This window comes from Notolabrus celidotus, chromosome 13, assembly GCF_009762535.1.
Source record: "Notolabrus celidotus isolate fNotCel1 chromosome 13, fNotCel1.pri, whole genome shotgun sequence".
NCBI lineage: Eukaryota > Metazoa > Chordata > Actinopteri > Labriformes > Labridae > Notolabrus > Notolabrus celidotus.
Genome location: NC_048284.1, coordinates 13,418,570 through 13,439,260, shown reverse-complemented (window position 1 = coordinate 13,439,260; position 20,691 = coordinate 13,418,570). Strand labels below are relative to the sequence as shown.

The window sequence follows — 20,691 nt, the reverse complement described above, 5'->3', positions numbered from 1 at the left end:
AGAAAGGAATATGCATAGGCAACATGGAAAACACTGCAAACAACAACAAATGGTTACAGGAAGAAGAGATAAAGGTGTGCCTGATGTGCATGTGTGAGCCAGCTGTTTGTAGCTCAACACACACTGTCTGTCCAGACTTCTTAAAAAGCTTGTATAGTGGACGGTATGTTGGCAAAAACAAACTGAATATGGGGGAATGTCGAGGAGAGCACCTATAAAATGGAGCACAATATCCTGTGCGGTTGTCAATGAGATGCAGGAATTCAGGCCAAAAAGAAAACAATAATATTTACCAGCGTCATTGAGATGCAGCGAAAATGAAGGAGGGGGTTCTCAAGATTCCCGAGTGACATGACCTGCCAAGTTAACTAGAACTCAATAAAAAGTTTTAGTTGTAAGTCTTCTTAAAGCAAAACTCATGCAGCATCTGTGTTGTCCTTTAATCAATCTCACATTTAATTTGAAAGAGATCATTATGAGTGGGCTGGCTTGAACGCTCTAACAGAAATTAAACCATATACACATGGCAGCCTTGATAGTAAAACCTGAAGGGACACTGGAACATATTTCAGTGATATACTACAACATGATAACCCATTTAGCTAACATTAGATGTAAGCTGACGTCAACTCTCAACTCATATCGCTAACATTAATTTTAGCTAAGTCAAAAAGTTATGTTATGTAGTAATTAGTTGAATACTGACTTTAGCTATTATCTAACTGTAGCTAATGAGTTATTAATATGTGTTTATGTTGGAATAACAACCAATTTCTAGCTAACATTACAACTAACATGACTGTTGGCTAGGAATTCAATTGTGTTACTGTCAAACAGAAATGTTTGCTAGGAGTTGTTTGTATGCTAACTTTAGCTCTACTGGTGGGTAATAGGCATAGACTGTATAAATAATGGACGTAGTATCCGTGATGTCACCCATCTGTTCCTGAGCGCTGTTTTGAAGCCAATCGACGGCAGCAGCCATATTGGAAATGCGGAACTCAACCAGGCAGAGTGTGACGTAAAGAGGCGGAGTTTGAGCCTCCTAGCCAACAGCTATGTGTTCCCGTCCGGGAGTCAAGTCAGTCATGTCCATATTTGGGCAAAAACTCGTAATCTTAATATCTTCTGAACCGTGACGTTAGAAAAAAATTCGTCCCACATACAGTGTGTGCCGATAGAGAAATTAGCTACATAGAGCCAAGACGTTTTTTTGTACCAGGCTGTAAAAATGTTTATTAATGCTGCAAAGATCGTCTTTTTTGAATTGGTGTGTATGTGGTTTCCGGTGTTTCTGCAGCCAGCCTCAAGTGGATTCTCGATGTATTGCAGTTTATAACACTTCCGCATGGGCTTCATACTTTGAGACCGGAGGTTGTGGCTTGGTAATAGGTAATGAGAAAGGTCTTTCTAGGGCTAGTTTAGCTCAGTAGCCTAAGTGTGTGCTTTATAATTAGCGGCTGTAGTTCTCATTGAAGCTGTCACTAAACTGCTCATTTGTGTTTGCTTATAAAAGTAGCAGTGAAATGGTATCACTCAAATACCATCACAACTTACAATGCTGGACTACCAGCATTAGAGCTTCCCTTTCTAAGTCCAACTCCAGAGGAAAATGGCTGCCGTTGGAATATGGTGAATGACATGAACATGCCCCTGTATACACATATCCTGTCTCCAGTAACATATATTCTGCCTCCCACAGACTCAAGAATTTCCGCAAAGGGTTTACACATAGTAATCCGTGATTTCATTAATGTGGTGGTAATTGCAGTTCCCTTTCATGTCCTTGGTGTAAAAGAAACAGAGAATAGAAAAAGCAAAGCATACTTCTGCTAAGCCATGGATTCCCTGATTCTCCACACAGTCTACGCCTCCTTAGCCATGTGGTAGGTGATTATGTTACACTATTGTGTGCTTGTGAGTGTGTGAACCCAGATTCCAGTTTGTTCTAATCAGGCGAGACTGAAAGGACAGATGTTGTTTTGGATGTAAGTGAACTTTAAAAGTATGAACAGCACTGTGTGGAAGACCAGAGTCCTCTCTGTGCTTTTGAGCTGGGTGCATATTTGTAGGCAGGATGTGTGTTTGATAGAGAGATGTCTGTGGGAAGAATAAATTGAGTCTTTGTTAATATGCTGTTCACGAGTTTGCTGGAACATAACAAGAACAGGGTATAAAGCACATGTTTGTTTGTTTGTTTGTTTGTTTGTTTTTGAGTTCACAGGTGCAGACAGTGGAGATGTGTAGCTGTCTCTGTGGATGTAGGTCATGAGACAGGGCTGTCAGCTGTGTTGGTGTCAGAGTGGCAGTGCCAGGCTTAGGTAATGTCCAGTGTGTCATCTCATACTGGACAGAGTGGTCATGTAACTCTGTGTACTACAGCTCCGGTATGACTTGTGATATCACTGTTTTACAGTGATATCACAATTAAAGAGCAAGTGTACAACCCTTATACCCAGGAAAAACCACTGCCTCTTTACTTGAAGTTTACTTCTAAGCTATGGGGGAGAAAATATAGGTAAATTCAAAGGTCCCATGACTGATAGGGGCCCTACAAAGTATTAGAACATTTGCAGTAGTGAAGTGTTGGGGCCTGATGACATATTTTTTCATGGAGCCCAAAATCTCTGGCAGCGCCCCTGTCTCTGAGCATATGAAAGTGCCTTGTATTACTGTTTCTTCAGTTACATTTCAAAGAGCCTAGATTTTAATGGCTAAGTCTATTAAGAGTAGTTTCAAAAGGATACCTTTAAAACTTTGAGAAGATTATGGGGCGCCGTTTGTAAAGTTGTTCACACTGAAAATAACAGCAACATTTCTCCACATTTAGCTCCAAAACGTCATAACAATGTAGAGTGAATTTTTAAAAGTCACTTTTTTTTATCACATTTAGAGAAATATTTGTGATCTTCCACACATTTAATTTTCTTGTGAAAAATATATTAAGTTAAAATAATTTTTAAATCCAAATGCAATGTTGGATTTAAAAATTTAGGTGAGATTCCTCATTTATTTTTTGTAGTGCTTTTATACAATGCACAATCTTTCTGCTCTCTTATTCTGAACCTAACACCAAATTAAAGTGAGAAACATGTTTGACTTACAGAAAAGGTGTTTATGGATGATGATAAATGCAAATAAAGTTTAGCAATGTGCCCTAAATCTAAAACCTGCCTGGAAATGTTGTCTTTTCAGCCTGGGACAGCACTTAAAAATATTTTCTCTCAGATTTTTTTCAACAAAAACACAGTGTTCTCATCTGTCTCTTACTTATCAATAGCTTTCAGTTTGTTTGGGCATCTTTTTCTTCCACTTTCAAAATTCTTCCTAAGTCTATCTGCAAATGAGGCAACAAAAGGGGACACAGTGGTGCCCCCTGCTGTTGCCAAACATACTTACACCACACAGTTCACAAGCCCTGCTTGGCCATACAGGACACTGGACCTCTATAAAATCCTCCTGCACATCCTGTTTCATCAAGTCAGCCGCTCTGCCATATGTTAGCCTCTGAGCGAGATACCATGAAACAGGCTCAGCCTCAGTGTTATTAATGACCATGTGTGCTGTGAACATGTAATTATCCCCTGCTGTTTCATCCCGGGCTCAGTTTTATTGTACTCACTCTGAGTTTATGGGACATGTACACATGCATGCATAGGATCACAAGGTAGCTTTGGATTTACTGTACCGATCCAGTGCTAATAAGACAGTAGCCAGTGGGGCTTAATAAAGATTTACAAGTCTGTGTCTGCTTTCTTTTTTATACCTAAACATTCTCACCTGTTGTCTCAGCTCTTAGGAACAGCCACACTACAGAGAGATGCAATAGTGATACATTTTTGCATTGCTAATGAACATATGGTTTGTTTTGGGCTGGTGGGTTGTTTGGAATTTGTGCACTTGCAATGAAACGCTTGTTATGTATTTGCCACATTCAGTTTATACAGAAGTGGAGAAAAACAGATTCTCTTGTGGAGTGTGGTGTGAGAGGAATTCAAGTTCTGGAGATGCCACAGTATCCCTGGCACACATGCAGAGACCCAAACACACACACTCCAAATGCACTCTGTGACACAGAATCACTAACAAACTGCAAGAAGATTCTGAAAAACACCCCGAACCCACTTTATAATCTTTTCCGTAAAAAACAAGTATCATACATGCGTTCATAGATCCTCGTTCCCTGCAGATTGATGTCACACCACATGCACTAAAAGGCTGCAGACATGTTGACATTCGGTTATGTATTAGATGTTATAATAACTTGTTTCTCGGCCAGCCCCAGGCTGCTCTGTGGTGCGGCCTTCTATAATTACTGTCAGTATTCAGCAAGCCATCATATATCTCACACACACAACCCGCAACACATGATCTGTCACACATTTGACATTCGGCCATTTGCACATTAGAAGGCAAATAAACGGCAATGTTTAAATACATGCTGACATGCAAAAAATCATCCTCTGACTTGCAGCAGTGGATGGGTATCAAAACCTCAATGTGGAGGGGTTTGCAGCACGAACATATTATTCAAACCCTGTAGCTCTGTGCCGTCAGGAGTTACACCGGCATGTTGTTGGAGATTCTGGTAAACATTGGGCCAGCACCAGAGCTGAATAGTTTCCCCGTGCTATAATTCAATTACGAGAGCCAAAAACAGAAATGTGACCTGACTTTGTGTCTGTTTCAACCAACCTCAACGAATGACAATACTTAGCACATCTGACAACTACCTGATGAATAGCTTTTAGCATATCAATTTTTCAATTTTCAGTCAAACTGAAATATTTCCACTGTGAACACTCCTATATCATTGCAATACCATCTGTGCAACAATCTGTAGTGTATGTCACTGTCAGAGATACAAATTCCTTGGCAGGGCCTATCTAACTACTGAGCTGCAGAGAAATCTACTTTTAGATATCCTGATGACAAAAACACAGACCAAAAATATAAACAATTAGCAATGAATCAACATTGTTTATTTATGTTTTTTATGTAATCAGTAAGAAAAGAAAAGAAAGTAAACTGGCAACAGTCAGCTGAAACTTAAACGTGTATGGATTAGTTCTTAAATGTTAAATGTGTAGTCAATGCATCTCTGTCCTTCAGGTATCTCAGACTAAATTAGAGACCAACTCTGTATTTCTGGACACGCACTCTTGATTTTACTGAGATGGACAGCATGTACAGCACTTGGTAAGAGCAGATTATATAAGACCTCCCTACTGACATCATTAGTCAGTTCGGTTCAGGGTCTAACCTTGACCGCGACACATTCAGCCTCACCCCCACTTTCTTGCCAACATTTTACAATTATCCCTTTTCCTCCCCTCTACCATCCTATGCATTTAACTTGCCTTGCAATTTTCTCCTGCCTGATCGTCCCTATAGAGATCAGTTATTGCCTAGGGTTTATTTTATAAATCAAAGCCCCTGTGAGGATTTTTTAAGTGGTTATATAAAAGACTGAAATGAACATCATTGTCAGTTTTTTCCTATTAGCAAAAGACTAACAATGTATTTGTAATTATATGTAACTAATAATGCTTGTAACCTCCATGAGATGGCAGTTGTCAGGTTTACAGCATGGTGTAGCAAAACCCTGTTTTACTTACCCCACAGCAAATATCATCAGTCAGTGATACATTTCAAAAATGGCCTGTAAATATGCAAGAAAAGATCAGAAAACATACAAGATGCATTTCTTTGTCCAATGGGGGTGCAAAAATTAAACCAAGACATGAAGTTCCTCAGAGGAGCTTTAAGTTAGCTAAATATAGCTGCCTGGATAATTAGATTATTGATTGCAAACATTGTATTGTTTTAACTGCTGTAATAATCTGGAAAAAATGGTTGTGTTGTAATTTTTGGTTCTTGTTTTCCATCTTTTGGTTCCCATGCAATTGCACTTTAAGCTGCTTGTTTGTATGAAGGATGCTGTGCTGCTAATATAGTTAAGCCGAGTTCACATTTGAAAATACTCAGTGAAATTTAGTCAACAGCTCACATGACGGAACAACCAATCAGCCTCTCTGCTAATGTCTCATACCATTAAATAAACTCTATGACTGCTGTCCGTGTGTGTGTGTGTGTGTGTGTGTGTGTGTGTGTGTGTGTGTGTGTGTGTGTGTGTGTGTGTGTAGCAGAGTCTCAATCTGTCTCTGTGTCTGTATGTCTGTCTACACAAAACTCAACCACACAACACACAAACATAGTGCAAGCTCAGCTCAACCACTAGAGCCATCTACTTTCACAGGAATTTCCCCCCATTTCAGCCCAGAGGATCCTGCTTACACTGGTAAAATATGAACCCAGTGGCAGCGCAAAGCCACAAAAACACAAAACAAAACATGAACATTTTCCTAATTGCTTCAACAGGTTCACGTGGTGACACACAAGGTCCTGGTCAAACATGTGGATTGTGCTTTAAAACAAATGAAACTGACGTAATGAATAAAACCTTCCTCTGTTTAACCCTTTGGCTAGCATCACATTGCGATTCTACTAGTCTTTGGCTAACATTACCTTTAGCTAGGAATTTATATTTCATTTTTAAAAGTGTTACACTATCATACAATAATGGTTGCTAGATGGAGGTGAAGAGCTACTGTTAGCTGTTGTCTTATAGTAGCTGAAGTATTTTTCTGAAATGGTCCAATGGGTCTTTAGCCTGAAATTGTAAAGCAGGGCTAACAAGTGAGATAGGTACGAGTGAAACCCTAATAGTTTAAAATGATTAAGAACTAACAGCTTAGCTGAGAGCTAGTGTTCTAATTTCAAGCTATCACTAACATCCGCTAGCTGGCATAACTGTTAGCTAGGAATTAAACCTTTTCTGTTGCAATGTGAAACACTATCAAACAGCAATGTTAGCCAGGAAGAGGTTGATGCTTACGTTAGCTGTTGTCTAACTGTTGCTCATGTGTTATATTTGAAAGGGTCTTTTGGGTTATTAGCTTGAAAACCACAGACTGTATAAATAATGGCCGTAGTATCCGTGACGTCACCCATCTGTTCCTGAGCGCTGTTTTGAAGCCAATCAACGGAGGCAGCCATATTGGAAATATGGAACTTATACAGTTGAAGTGTGACGTAAGGGGGCGGAGTTTGAGTCTCCTAGCCAAAAGCTATGTGTTCCTGTCCGGGAGGAAAGTCAGTCAAGTCCTTATTTGTGCAAAAACTCGTAATCTTAATATCTTCTGAACCGTCGAGTTAGTAAAAAATTTGTCCCACATACAGTGTGTGCCGATAGAGAAATTAGCTACCTAGAGCCAAGCCATTTTTTGAACCAGGCTGTAAACATGTTTATTAATGCTGCAAATATGGTCTTTTTGAGTTGGTGTTTATGTGGTTTCCAGTGTTTTGCAGTTTATAACACTTCCGCATGGGCTTCATAGTTTGAGACCAGAGGTTGCCGCTTGTTGAAAACATAAAAAAAGCAGTTCTCTCAAGTGACTAAATCATATGGATCGGACTAACTGTGATTCTTGTAATGTGTTTCAATCTTCATTTATCTCAAGTTGCAGCTAGGGCTAGGTGCCATTTTGAATTTACCACAGAGTTTGAGCAAAGTTCCCAGATGTCAAGACAGTCCAAACCAAGAAGTGTCAAGAACTTTTCCCACATAAATTTGTCTGACATTAGCATAATTTCTTATGAAAAATATTATTTTGATCCATATTATACTGGGCGTTTGATGCTAGCTCTGGTCTCAGGGCAATTTGCTACTTAGATGGAAGAAACATAACCCTCATCCCTCCATTCATGTGATACATTAACACCACATTAGGAATGACTCTGATGTTCCTGTGCTGAACCTTCCAGGTCATAAAAGGACCAGAGGGTACCATGACGAAGCTCTGATCCTTGGCATGAGCTGTGGTGATGGTCGCTCTGACCTGACCAGATCTCATTACAGACTGGTGGGGAGTCCTGTCTGAAATCTCAGGTCCAGATGGTCGCTAAAAACCAATTAACACACCTCTCTGACTCACTCTCACAAACCGAATCCCTCTGTCGCTCAGTCATCCAAGTCCCAACGGGAAAAAACCTGCTAACACACACAACAACAACAACAAACAACCCCATGTCCAAGCTGACAAAAAAAATAAACAAATGGAACAGTCAGTGGTCATTAGCTCTGTGTGTTCAATGATCGTCCTCCCAGTGTAGGTTAGAAGCCAGCAAATGCACCAGTAATGAGTCTGCTCAGCTGCCCCCTTTACCCTATCAGAGAGAGGAGCCAAGATGCCTCAGCGGGACCAGAAGCAGTGTAGAGGTTAATGGGCCCACTGAGATTGAATGCAGGTGGAGGAGAATTAAGTTTAGGGTACAGATGGCTCTGCCTGAGGTGAGAACACATTCCGAAAGAGGAGGCTTAAAAGCAGTCTGCATGTGTCTCAGAGTATGGGGGGAAATGTCACCTCTTCATGTAGGACTACATTTTATGTAGTCTTAAATGCTTATTTGTGTTGGCAAAAGGTGCTGTAATAAGAAATAAACATGACCTCTTATTCTTCTATTATTTTTAGTTAACAGTGTTTATGTTGATAAAACTTGAATTCTTAAGCTGCTTGTCCAACCAGACAAGACTGAGAGAAGCTGCTAGATTTTTTTGTGGACAACATGAGACCTTGTTGGATCGATCAGGAAAAGATCAGGTACAGTCTGAGGGTTGGAGACAAGCTAAGGGTCCCTGGAGGACACACAACTACACAAACTCACTGAAGGCTTGCATTGGTACAGGAGAGCACCGCTGCAGGGCTTGGTGCTGCGCCCATGCTGGCTAAAAAATATCCATATCCTGTGGCGCAGAGCTGGCATATAGCCCAGACCAATGTAGTATTTACCTTCCTCCTTTCAGCGATCCCTTGCCTTCTTCTTCTTCTTCTCCTGGACTTTACTTGCTTTCTAACAAAACCGTCATGAATGCATGCATGGATCTACTAAATCTGCTATTCAGTCCTGTCAACACCCCTTCAGAAATACATGAAAACACAAATGTAACCTGTAACTCTTTCAAAATGATGAATAACTTGAGCATACATTTTTCAAAAACATTACAACTGACAGTAGAGACGGTCAGTCGGGAAACAAGGGGAGAACAAGTGGTATGGCATGCAACGGTCCATAACCAGGATTGAAATTGGGAGATTACTATTAAATGGGGTGTGATTTAGACCAGCAGGCCACAAGGACACCCTATAATCAATTACTTCTCTTCTTTTCTCAACATTTTTCTTTCCTGGTCAAAATCTGGAAGACATCGAGAGACAGCTGCGAGAAGGTTTGTTCATGGTGATCTCAGAGCAGAAAAAATATGAGCACATATGGCTTGTAAAGAACAGACCTGAGATTTGAGCATTAAAGATCCCTGTATATCTCAGGAGGTATCAAAAGCAGAATTCTGAGCTGTGCAGGGGTATTTCCAAGAGTGTGTGTATATTTTCCTATATGTGCGTCTGTGTGTGTTTCAGATAAAAGAATCCTACTTTGGCTTTGGTCCCAGAGTTTGGTGGGTGGTGAGGGTGTAAGAACCAAAATCTCAAAGGCTCACACACTATAGGCCTATTCAATACATCAGGGTACATATAAGGAACATGCAACTGGAGATTTAGGGCAGTCTAGCATTAAAAAAAAAACCTGTAGACAGACAACCAGCCTGCAGGTACGCACACAAACATCTGTTGTATTTTCTACTTTGACACATCCCTGACTAAAACACCAGTACAAGTTGAAACATAAGACAGACAAAGGCTTTACTCACCAAACACTGAAGCTGAAAATGGTCTACAAGAGTAGAGCTGCAGGGAAAATGGAGTTACAGCAACACATCTCCACTCTGCACTGAGTCACATTCTCACTGAAGAAGCTAGCTGAGCTCAGACACTGTCTAGTCCTATGGTTAAGTTCTCTCAGTCATAACCTCAACCAGACTTCTGATTCAGTGTGTTTTTAAGAACGCAAATGACCGTCATCTGGGCAGAAGGACATGTGTTGGAAACATGTTGACAGCTCAGCAGCTGGTTGCAACGTAAGGGCAGAGTTACAGATCTGGAAGGTGGGACAAAATAAGTTTATAAATCCTGCATTTTACTTTGTTAAAGATAGAAACAGGGGGTGATTGTTGATTTAGAATCGAGATGAGCAAACAGAGGGTGCAAGGATGTTCCACAGATCGCAGGGGCCTGATAGGGAAGGGCAGGAAAGGGCATTTACAGGCTACAGCTGGAGCAACAGCTCCCCCTGGGGCAAGGGGATGATAATACACAAGACCTCATTACATTTGATACATTAATCACCAAGTACCAAGACAGATTTTATCTGTTTGGAGATCTTGCCATGCAGTCTGTAACGCAAGCAAGTATCATACTTTGTCAACTCAGCTAAAAAAAGCAAAAGAGATCCATGTTTCTGGAAAGACAAAAGAAATACAAAATATATGTCATTACAAGTTTGACTTTAACAAACTACTCTGAGTGACACATTCAGACTCCATCGTTTCCTAGGTTTACCAAGAGCCTGCACATTAAATCCGCCCTTCTCTCTCCCTTTTCTTCCCCCACACTAACAACACTCTGTTTTCACTTCAGCACTTTTATGTGTTTACCAATCTCTTCTTTTACAACAGCCATTAAACGCCCACCTTTGGGTGCGACCTTAATGCAGAGGAGAATAATTCACCCAGTGATTCATTACTGGCTCTTGATCCTTTAACACCTCATAAGTGTTCACAACTTACACAAGCAGGAACAGAAATGGTGCACACAAACAGAAACACCAGTCTGTATCCATGTGTGTGGTTTGTTGCTCCTATGATTATTTTTCTATCCATGGCTGGTAGCACAGCTGTGTTGAAAGAGGCAACCATGCATTTATGGATTGACTGCTGCTTGGAAAAGAGGCGAGGTCTGGACAGCAGCATGCCAACCTGGATAGAAGCCACCCATTTGAGACAAAGAAGAACGATAATGTCACTGCAGTGCCATGACTTGGGTGTCAGAAATCTGTACTGAAGTGGTCTAAATATCAGGAAAAAATGTCAACAACAAACCATAACATGAAAAATAGCTGCCCTCTCAAAAAAGCCACAAGACAGATGTGCCAGAAACCAAAAGCCCCAAACCAAGGCTGATGAGCATAACCGCTGACCATGCTTACAGGAAATACGACTACAACTACACCCTGTTTAAATTACAGCATACATACAACAACCAACCAAGCTGTTTCATAACAGGACGATACATTTACTGAGTGAGAGCTTCCATTGAATGAATGCTTGCATTGTATGTCACCAAAACTCTCTGAATGTATCGTAAAGTCAGGACGAACACGGACATTGTGAAGCAGGTTTTTAAATTCTGCGTTACTTACAATGACTAAAGCTCTCCTTGTCTTCTCACACTCTTTACTGGCACATTTGGGAACATTTACCCCTCATTACTCCACATTGGTATGTGGAAACACATGAAAATCAAAGGCCACATGCATCTGTTGTGGCCCTTCTTGTTTTAGACCATGACAATGTAGCGAAGTGGATGCAGCCTCTGGTTGTAAGAGTGAAACCATTGTGAATGTGAGTTGAATCCAAGCAGCAACCTCCAGTCTCAAACTATGAAGCCCATGTGGAAGTGTTATAAACTGCAGTTCATCGAGAATCCGCTTGAGGCTGGCTGCAGAAACACCGGAAACCACATAGACACCAATTCAAAAAAGACGATCTTTGCAGCATTAATAAACATGTTTACAGCCTGGTTCAAAAAACGGCTTGGCTCTACGTAGCTAATTTCTCTATCAGCACACACTGTACGGGGGGTGAATTTTTTCTAACACCACAGTTCAGAAGATATTAAGATTACGAGTTTTTGCCCAAATAAGGACATGACTGACTTGGCCCCCAGATGGGAACACATAGCTGTTGGCTAGGTGGCTCAAATTTTATACCGTTTACGGTCAAACCTGCATTATTTCTGACAGTGTGTACCCTCTATAAGTAAAACGAGCCTGTTTAAAAATGTTGCTCCAATTCACTGTGGATTGCAATACCTAGTATTGTAACCTGGTCTAGCCGCAGTATAATGTCTTTTCAGCATGAAACTACAAAGGATTAGGGGATTTCATCATCTACAGTACAGGCATCAAAATATTTGACATTCTTTTTGAAAGGCATAGACACTGCATCCTCCACTCCAAAGAAGACTGGGACCAACTGGCTTGTTTTCAGTGCACAGTTCGGAAACGGTTCACATATTAGAACAGCATGGCTCTGTAGTAGAGGAGTCCTGGGGTGCATCTCAAAGCTCTTAACTTCTAAACAATCTGTATGTGTAACCGACGTCGCTTCCCGTGACGCAACGGAGGAGAGGACGTCTCATTTCTCTTAATACAAATCTCCTTGTTTCCTCTCTCCTCTCGTTTCATTCCCTTGCATCTCTGGTGGGAGGGAGTAAGACGCAAGTGACCGACGCAAGTGAATGACGCATGGATGGACGTTAAGAGCTTTGAGATGCACCCCTGGTGTTAAGCTTGCCTGCCCGCAGTCCAGACTTGTTATCCACGGGGGAAAAAATGGTGCATAATGGCATGAAAAATACGACAAAGGAGACCCTGAACTATTGAGCAGCTGAAATCCTATATCATGCAAGAATGGGACGACATTTAACTTTCAATAGTAAAGAAATAGATCTCCTCAGTTCCCCAAATTTTACAGAGGTTGTTCTTCATGGAGCTAATTTAGTAAACTATAAACCCATTTAGAATAAAACTGCTGATAATGTGAGGTATGCTTTAGGGCTCGGATACCAATGAATGGAAAACATAAATATGGCAGCTTGTTGACCAGGGTAGAGAAACAGAATTGTGCCAAGCTTGCTGTCCATGGTCGCTGTACATCCGGTTACTTTGGGATCCAAAAAGCACGATGGCGTTGGGTAGATCCCCAACTTAAGACTTCAAAATGAAAGTTTTAGAACCAATGGTTGATGTCATGATGGCTTTGTCAGCTCTTGTTATCCAATCTTTGTGTCTGATGAGCCAGAATATCAGCACAATGTCCAAAAACATCAAATGTAGGAGATAAATAAGCAGTTTGCCAACCTTTGCTTTGGTTACAATACGGACCCATTCATCAAAACACTGCTCTACAGTCTTAAAGCGTTCCACATTGTACCTTTAATCTCCTCCAGAATCCTCCTCTAAATATCCCCTGCCCTCTGGTTTAGTAAATTAGACTCTGTGTATTGGGTCTCTGTGCATGTGTGCATGTCAGAGCTCTCTCACATGCTGGTTGCTCGTGATTTGTGATGCCTTTGAGGTGGATCAGGAGGTGGAGGTGGAGGTTTGTGGGAGTCATGACTGTTTGGCTGTTTGCACATACACCGAGTGTGAGAAAGTCGTGACGGCGAGCGCTCGCTGCAGCTGATACGACTCCTCCGGGACCTCCCCTCAGCTGAGGTCATCCCCTCGCTCTCCAGCACTCGTACATCACTGCTGACATCACCGCTGCTTCTTTGCCAAGCCGTTTCCATGGGCAACACTTAACAGGGGAAAAAAAGCATGTGTGTGTTTGGACACCACATGTTACAAGAGATCATGAAAATTTACGAGTGTTTTAACTGAGTGTAACTGACATGCTGACCACTATTATTCATAAATGTAATCATCCATGAAAATGCATGTTACCCATTAATTCTGCTTCACAAAGCTGCTTATGTTCTGGGTTTTTATAACTAATGTGCTCCATAAAACCAATTCAAGATAAAACAAAAATATATTAAGTGAGTAAACAGTTGAAATGTGGGCTAACAGAACAGCGGCTTAACCTAAAAGGGCTAATCTCTGTGTTTGATGTGTGCCTACATGTGTGACTGTTACAGTGCATGAGGATACACCTCCATCTTTCCATTCCTGTCCCCCCGCTGTGCCAGTCAATGCTTGGTATCCTGGGGTGAGGGGCGGCAGTGCCAGCAGTAATCAGAGCTCTTTGTATCCACACACACACACACACACACACACACACACACACACACACACACACACACACACACACACACACACACACACACACACACACACACACACACACACACACACACACACACACACACACACACACACAAGCACAGATGGGCTCTAATCATTGAATGTTCTTTTTTTTTTTCCAGGAGTAATATCTGTAATCCTCTCATCTCAATATGATGTGTAACCTGTGCCATGCTCACAACTGGGATTCTGCAGGAGTTTTATCCAGAAACTGGCCTCTTGACTTGTTACAAAATAGATTTTACTAAGCCAGCTTTGTAGAGAGAGCAGAACCACTGTGAAGTACACTGCAGTCTGACTTTATAATAAAGGCAGGGGGGAGAAAAGTGATATTTTTGAGGGAAAGGCCCCATGTATCTTGCAAGTGTATTACATGAGGCTATGCCTCCCTTTCGTTCGAATGAAAAACGTCATTTTCTCATCACACATTGCTGGGAATAATCATTTAAACACAATAGTAACACATATTTTCTTTCTTTTATTTAATATTGCACAAAATATTATATGCAGATTGAGCTATTGTTGCAAACCCATCTAAAACAGTCTCACTGAAGGCTGTGTAGGTTTTAAGCAGACTGCACATCATTTGCATTGACATTGATATTTTGGGTGCCACTCACACACCCACGCACGCCACACATTGCTCTGCAAAATTTAGCACCATGCTCTCTTTGCCGTCTGTAAAACCTGATTCAAGAACAGATTTAACACTAATTATATTCCTCTTTACCTCCATTGTTCCATTTGTTTATTCTCACACGTCTGGCTGGGTTCTTGGACCAACTATGTGATAAAATATTCATGCAGTTCCGTAAAGAGTGAAGTCGCATCCAGCCCACACTTTGATGGGAGCTCTGTGTTTGTGTCACGTGTGTTCTGGATTCTTCATGTTGCAGCTGGACCCCAAATATGTCTCAGCTTTGTCTACCATGGGAATTCCTCCCTGTGATGGGAACCAACTGGGGCAAGAAAGAGCCAAGAACCGGATATGGTGGGACTCTCAGAGAGGAAATTAGTGGTAATGCAGAACAAGACAGCAGAGAAAACTTGAGTCACACAAATCTAAAGTTTGTTGATTCTGTTAGCAAATATTTGCATTTTATTTGTGTGTGAATGTCAAATATATTTCACACATGCACCACCAGACCCCTCCAATCCTCGGTGCTGCAGTCTGTCTCACAGAGCGTGAACTGACTTTGACAAATCTTTGATCCAAGGCAAAGGAGAGGAGTGTGAGTGAGGCAAGAATTCATGTGTGCTAAGATAAGAACAAAGACCTCAAAAGAGTGAGTCGGGGATCAAAAATGAGAGACAGACAAATCTTAAGGTGCTTTTCAAAAGACTGTCTGGAAATAAAAGAAGTGAGGTGATTTACAAAGGTGAGAGACAGACAAGGAGAGAGGAAAGGATCAGGGAGACACAGCTGGAGTTTATTCTTAAGTATTCAGTCACGGTAACGAAGCTCCCACATACTAAGACTTTATGAAATAGATCAGTGATGAAAAGCAACATTCAAAGGAAATTATTTCATTCTGTGCAACCTTGTGATTTCATCCAATCACTGACATCTTATAAGGTATGATGTCTTTCTCCCTTAAGACCATTTTATAATTCTGCGTCAAATATATGCTGCAGCATGATGGTGTAGGTCTGTGTAGCCCTGCAGCCTACCCATCTAGCTTGATGTGCACCTCCTCAAAAATGTTACTATGAGTCTAAACAATGCAGACTGCAAACCCTGTGATTGGTTGATTGGTCATCTTGTTGGTATCGTATGTCTTGCATTTACAACATTTCTGGAATCGCTGCACATCAGTTGACTCCTTTGACGTCTCTGTTCTTAGCCTCTCTGCAAGAGTTGCAAGTATGATCAACTGATGCTCAACATTTAACCTAATTGGAAAACCTTCCTCGGAGTTGCCGTAGTTTCCTGATGTGCACAAACAAACTGGAAACTGGAAACTAGCGATATAACTAACGTACAAAGTGCACTGCCAACTAGCATTGGACACCATTGCATAGCCACGACGTCAACGCAGAAGTAGAAACCTAGTTTTGCATTTTTGATGCATTTGTCAATAGGACAGTGTCGAAAGAGTGGGAGGGAAAGTAGGGAGGACGTGCAGCAAATGGCTATGGGTCCGATAGCCACAGTTAGCCAATGAAAGGTCTGTGTATGGGGCGCCTCATTTAACCACTTTGGTAAACCAGCACCCATGCATCGCACTTTTCTTTTACAATGATGCTTTAGTGGACTTTAAATTGTACCAAAAGTAAAAAACAAAGACCCACAGTGAGGCAGCTTTTAATCATCACGGCCAGTGCCTGTGGAACACCCTACCTGCACAGAGCATAAACATTTTTAAAAGTAAACTCAAGACCTACCTTTTTAGTCTCGCTTTTAACTGAGTTCAAATTTTAGTAACTTTTTATTCTATTCTATTTATTTTTTAAGTATAGCATCTTATTTTCCCTTTATGGTTTAATATTTTAGTGTTTTATTATCTTAGAAATGTATTTTATTTTGGTGATTTTAATTTCTTGTGATGAGTTTTAACATCTTATCTTACCTCCAGTGTTTCCTCATTAAGATATCATGAGAGCATTTCCTCAGTTCGTTCAGCAACTTATTTTTTATCTGTATTTATTTTCATTGTTTTTATTAGTATTGTTGCATATATTGTGGGTCTTTTTATTGTTTTGTACAGCACTTTGTGTTACAATATCATTGTATGAAAAGCGCTTTATAAATAAAGTCTGATTGATTGATTGATTGATTGATTGATTGATTGATTGATTGATTGATTGATTGATTGATTGATTGATTGATTGATTGATTGATTGATTGATTGATTGATTGAAAGTCTGGCATTTTGGGTTTTGCCAATCCTCTGAAAAACCTTTGAAATCTATAAGGGACTGATACGATCCTAGATAGCTGCATTGTTGCAAACTTTGATTGTTCAGTATGTAATGAAAACCATCCATGTACATCTGACTTTCATTTCACGATCCACGTCATTATCCCAAAGGTTAATATGTATTTTTCACTGTTTGAAATCACTTGTCTCAAACTTAAACAAACTCTTTTTGTACAGATCTAAGAGACTCTGACGTTTGTACACAATGCTCACATGTATTTCCATTCATACATTCCTTCCCCCCTCTCTGTGCTGGTCTTGTTCTACATCTATTTTACAATACTGCACTCAATGTGTTGACATCACCGCTGGCTGCTGAGTGAATATTATGACTCCAACTTAAACAAACAAGAGCATTGTCACTAAGATGAACACATTTCACTCCTCTGCAGTCTGATTAGTCGGCTGGCACACATACTGTACAGTGCAGCAGAGCTTCTCATGCCAAATGACACCATCTCATTGGCTGTGGAGCTCGATCTGCCCAGTGACATACTGATGTAATGTAAGACAAGCTAGCACGGCTGATGTCAGACCAGTGACAGATACAACAGAAGAGTAAGGATCTCTTTCATGGTGTTACACTATGACACATTTTCTACATTGGTTGACACTTGCAATGAAAATCGTAACCTGATTTTGTTCAAGTACAGAATGACTGTAAACCTACTTGTTGACCTTCTCTTTAGTGATCTCAGCCTCACTCATGCCACCTGCATTGTAACATCATTGCTGCCAGGCTATAAATCACACTAGGCTTAGCTTTTAACAGCCAGAAATAAACGGAAAAGTAGCGGTATACAGACAGACAGAGCAGCTGCACTGACAGAGGGAGACGGCTGAATAACACATGCACATATGGCAGAAAACGCACAGTCAAATAATTCCTGGGAGGCCGAGGAGGAAATGAATGCTGTTGTGTTTCATCGCTGTCCAATCACTGTCACCAAAGCAAACTCATATGTGCGGCTACGACAAACCGCAGCAGCAGATGTGAGGAAGACTTTTAAGCCTTTAAATAAGTCTGCATCCATGCAGCGCTGCTAATGATGTCAACACACACCTGTTGCCATGTTGCTCGGGCCTGCCCCTGGTGTGGGTAAACACTCACCGAAGTGGGTTGCCCCAGCTTCTGGCAGAGCATTGCAACAGCAGCTGGCATCTGCAGTGTTTCATCTGGCGGGAGATAATGAAAAAGCATGGAGAAGTGAGTCCGAGCTATAGCCCAGTGATTCTCTTTAAAGTGGAGCTTTTCATTACGGTTTCGGCTTCGGGGAGTCTCATCAGAGTCCGGCCACGGGCTGACACTCTCTGATGAGCTGAGAACTGGAAGAGCAAAGAGACTGACAGAGAACAGGAGCTGCTTTGACAGCTAGAGCCTTAAGCGCAAAACTCCCATTGAAAAGTTGACACGCTAAGGCTGAAGCAACTCCACGAAGAAGTGTCTTTTTCTGAGCTAAATACCACAGCAGCATTAGAGTCACTTTAATGTGCATAATGCTAGCTTTCCTGCTTAATAAGTGCATGCAATTACATGCACTTAGAAGTGCCTTAGTTTGTGTGAGGGCGGGCTTCCCGTCTGTGTGTGCTGTACTCTTGTTTCCGCTAACACAATGACTTTTCTTCCTGCACTAAGGGAAGTCAACCTAAGGGAACTCTGGCTTTACTAAACTCCCCTTCCTCCCATTTCTTAACCCCCCAAAACATGCCTCCTTCCTCCCTCCATCCGCTCCCTTGTTCCTTGTCAGCTGGTGGGGAGATCCAGATGTGGAGGAGGGGGGAGGCTAGCTCAGGAAAGGGAGCGAGAGAGAGAGAAAATAAGAGAAAAAGAGAGAGAGAAATCCACATCCCCCTGGTGACAGACTTCATTGTCCAAGACCTTTTGGACAAGCCTTTGCACACATACACACAAACAATTATGTGCACCAAACAATAGAGTCCCTCTAGAAGACAAGGCCTGATTGTGAGTGTGTGCGTGTGTGTCTCTATGTTTGTGTGCAATCTGGCGACAAAGCATATCAATGGAGAACATCTTGCAGGAGATTTGGTGTTGATATCTTGCCAGTTTATTTACAAGGAGGGTCTTGGCAAGATGTGAAGCTATTGTCCCGGAAAATCGATAAGAACCTGAGCGAAGTGAAGACAAACGGTGATGCAGCAAGAAACCCAGTGTCCTCTCTTCTTCTTCTTCTTCTCTTTCTCTTTGTTCCATTTTCACAACAACGCAGGATTAAATGATCAGACGTGATTGACACACACGCTCCAAATGGAGGCAGACAGGTAATCACAGAGAATTACTCCAGACACAATTGCAAACACATGTACTCTCCTCACACCCACACACAGCATGGAGCCATGTGTATAAAGTTAATAGAGTGAGTCAGCAAAAAGAGAGTCAGTCAGTTAGAAACAAGCGAAGTGCTGGAAACATTCTCACAACCAGAGTGCTTCAACCGCCAACTTCTCTGTACCAAAGTTTCTCTAAGCTCTCGAAACAGACAGACGACTTCACTCGTCGAATACTGTCTTTATGTACCAGAACCTTGAGATAAACTGTCAGATTTTTTGACAGAACAAGCAAATGAATGAGATAATCCCTCCCTCCTGACAGAGCCCCCCGAAAATCAAGTTAGTACTCACCACAAGGCAGCCCAAAACTTTCCTAAGTCAGTCTTTTCCTGTAGAGCTAACACACACTAACTCTGAGAATGCGAGCAACAGGCAGTGTACAGTGGAGAACAATGCATGTCTGCCAGAGCGTAAGCAGTGGAGACACAGAGAGGTCCAGTCATCGGGCTGCTGCTCACATGGGACGAACAAGGAGGGGAGAGGAAGGGAAGGAGAGGAGGGTTGGCTGGAGGAGAGGCTACAGTAACGAGGGAGGGATTTCATCTTATGCTCTACATGTCTCGCTGTTTTTCTCCCTCAAAAAGGTTTAAATACGAATCATATTTCTAGGGGCCGCTTGGTTTACTCCCTTTTTCTTTGGTATCTCACTTTTTGTCACTTTTTCTTTGTCATTCAGTATCTACGTGTTATTTTTTTTATTAGTCTCATAAGTTTGTTGTATTTCTTAAAAGTGTGTCCATATAAGTCAAGAACACTAAGGTTTACCTAATCAAACCTTAGTAGCAGGGGTGTGTCCAGAGGGGCAACATGGGGCCCCCTCGAAATTTGATTGGCCACCCCAAACCAAGACTGGCTATTTGCCTTTTGAGGGAAGAACTTCTGTTAAAATCAACTATTTAGACTATGCAGGAGCAGGCTACTAGAATTTTCTTTGTATCTAAATAAAGCTTTTTCAAGTTTGTTTGTACTTTAAATTGTACAATACTTCATGTCTTTTTTTTATAGATTATATTAATTTGTTAAGATTTTTACTATCATTATTATTTTATCTTAATTGTGTTTTCATGGTATTTGTATAAAAACTTTTGTATAGGTATGTAAGCATGTGCTCTATTTTTTGTAATGTCCATATATGTATTCATACTTAATTTTTTGTATTTTTTTTACTTTATTATATGGAAAGAAAAAATAGAATATAAATTTGATCACAAAACAATATTTCACACGTCTATTTCATGAGCCAGAGCAGGAATCTGTCCATCAAAATCTGCGAAAAGACTCTTGCACAATCAAACTTTCAAATATACTTAAAATGTTTCGTTACCAACATTTTTGAAGGACTTAATAAAGGTAAAGATGAGCTTTTCTTCCAGAGCTA

General features: G+C 41.1%; 1 protein-coding gene across 5 annotated transcripts in view; it reads right to left on the bottom strand.

The window, feature by feature from the left end:
* sash1a (SAM and SH3 domain containing 1a) overlaps positions 1-20,691 on the bottom strand; it is a 335,265-nt gene that overhangs the window by 71,488 nt on the left and 243,086 nt on the right. The window contains exon 1 of one of the 5 annotated variants that reach the window (XM_034699174.1): positions 19,605-19,707. The exons of the other annotated variants lie outside the window; for them this stretch is intronic. The gene's annotated coding sequence lies outside the window, so the exon portion shown is untranslated. Of the gene's footprint in view, positions 1-19,604; positions 19,708-20,691 lie in introns of those variants that run through there. 5 annotated transcript variants of the gene reach the window in all.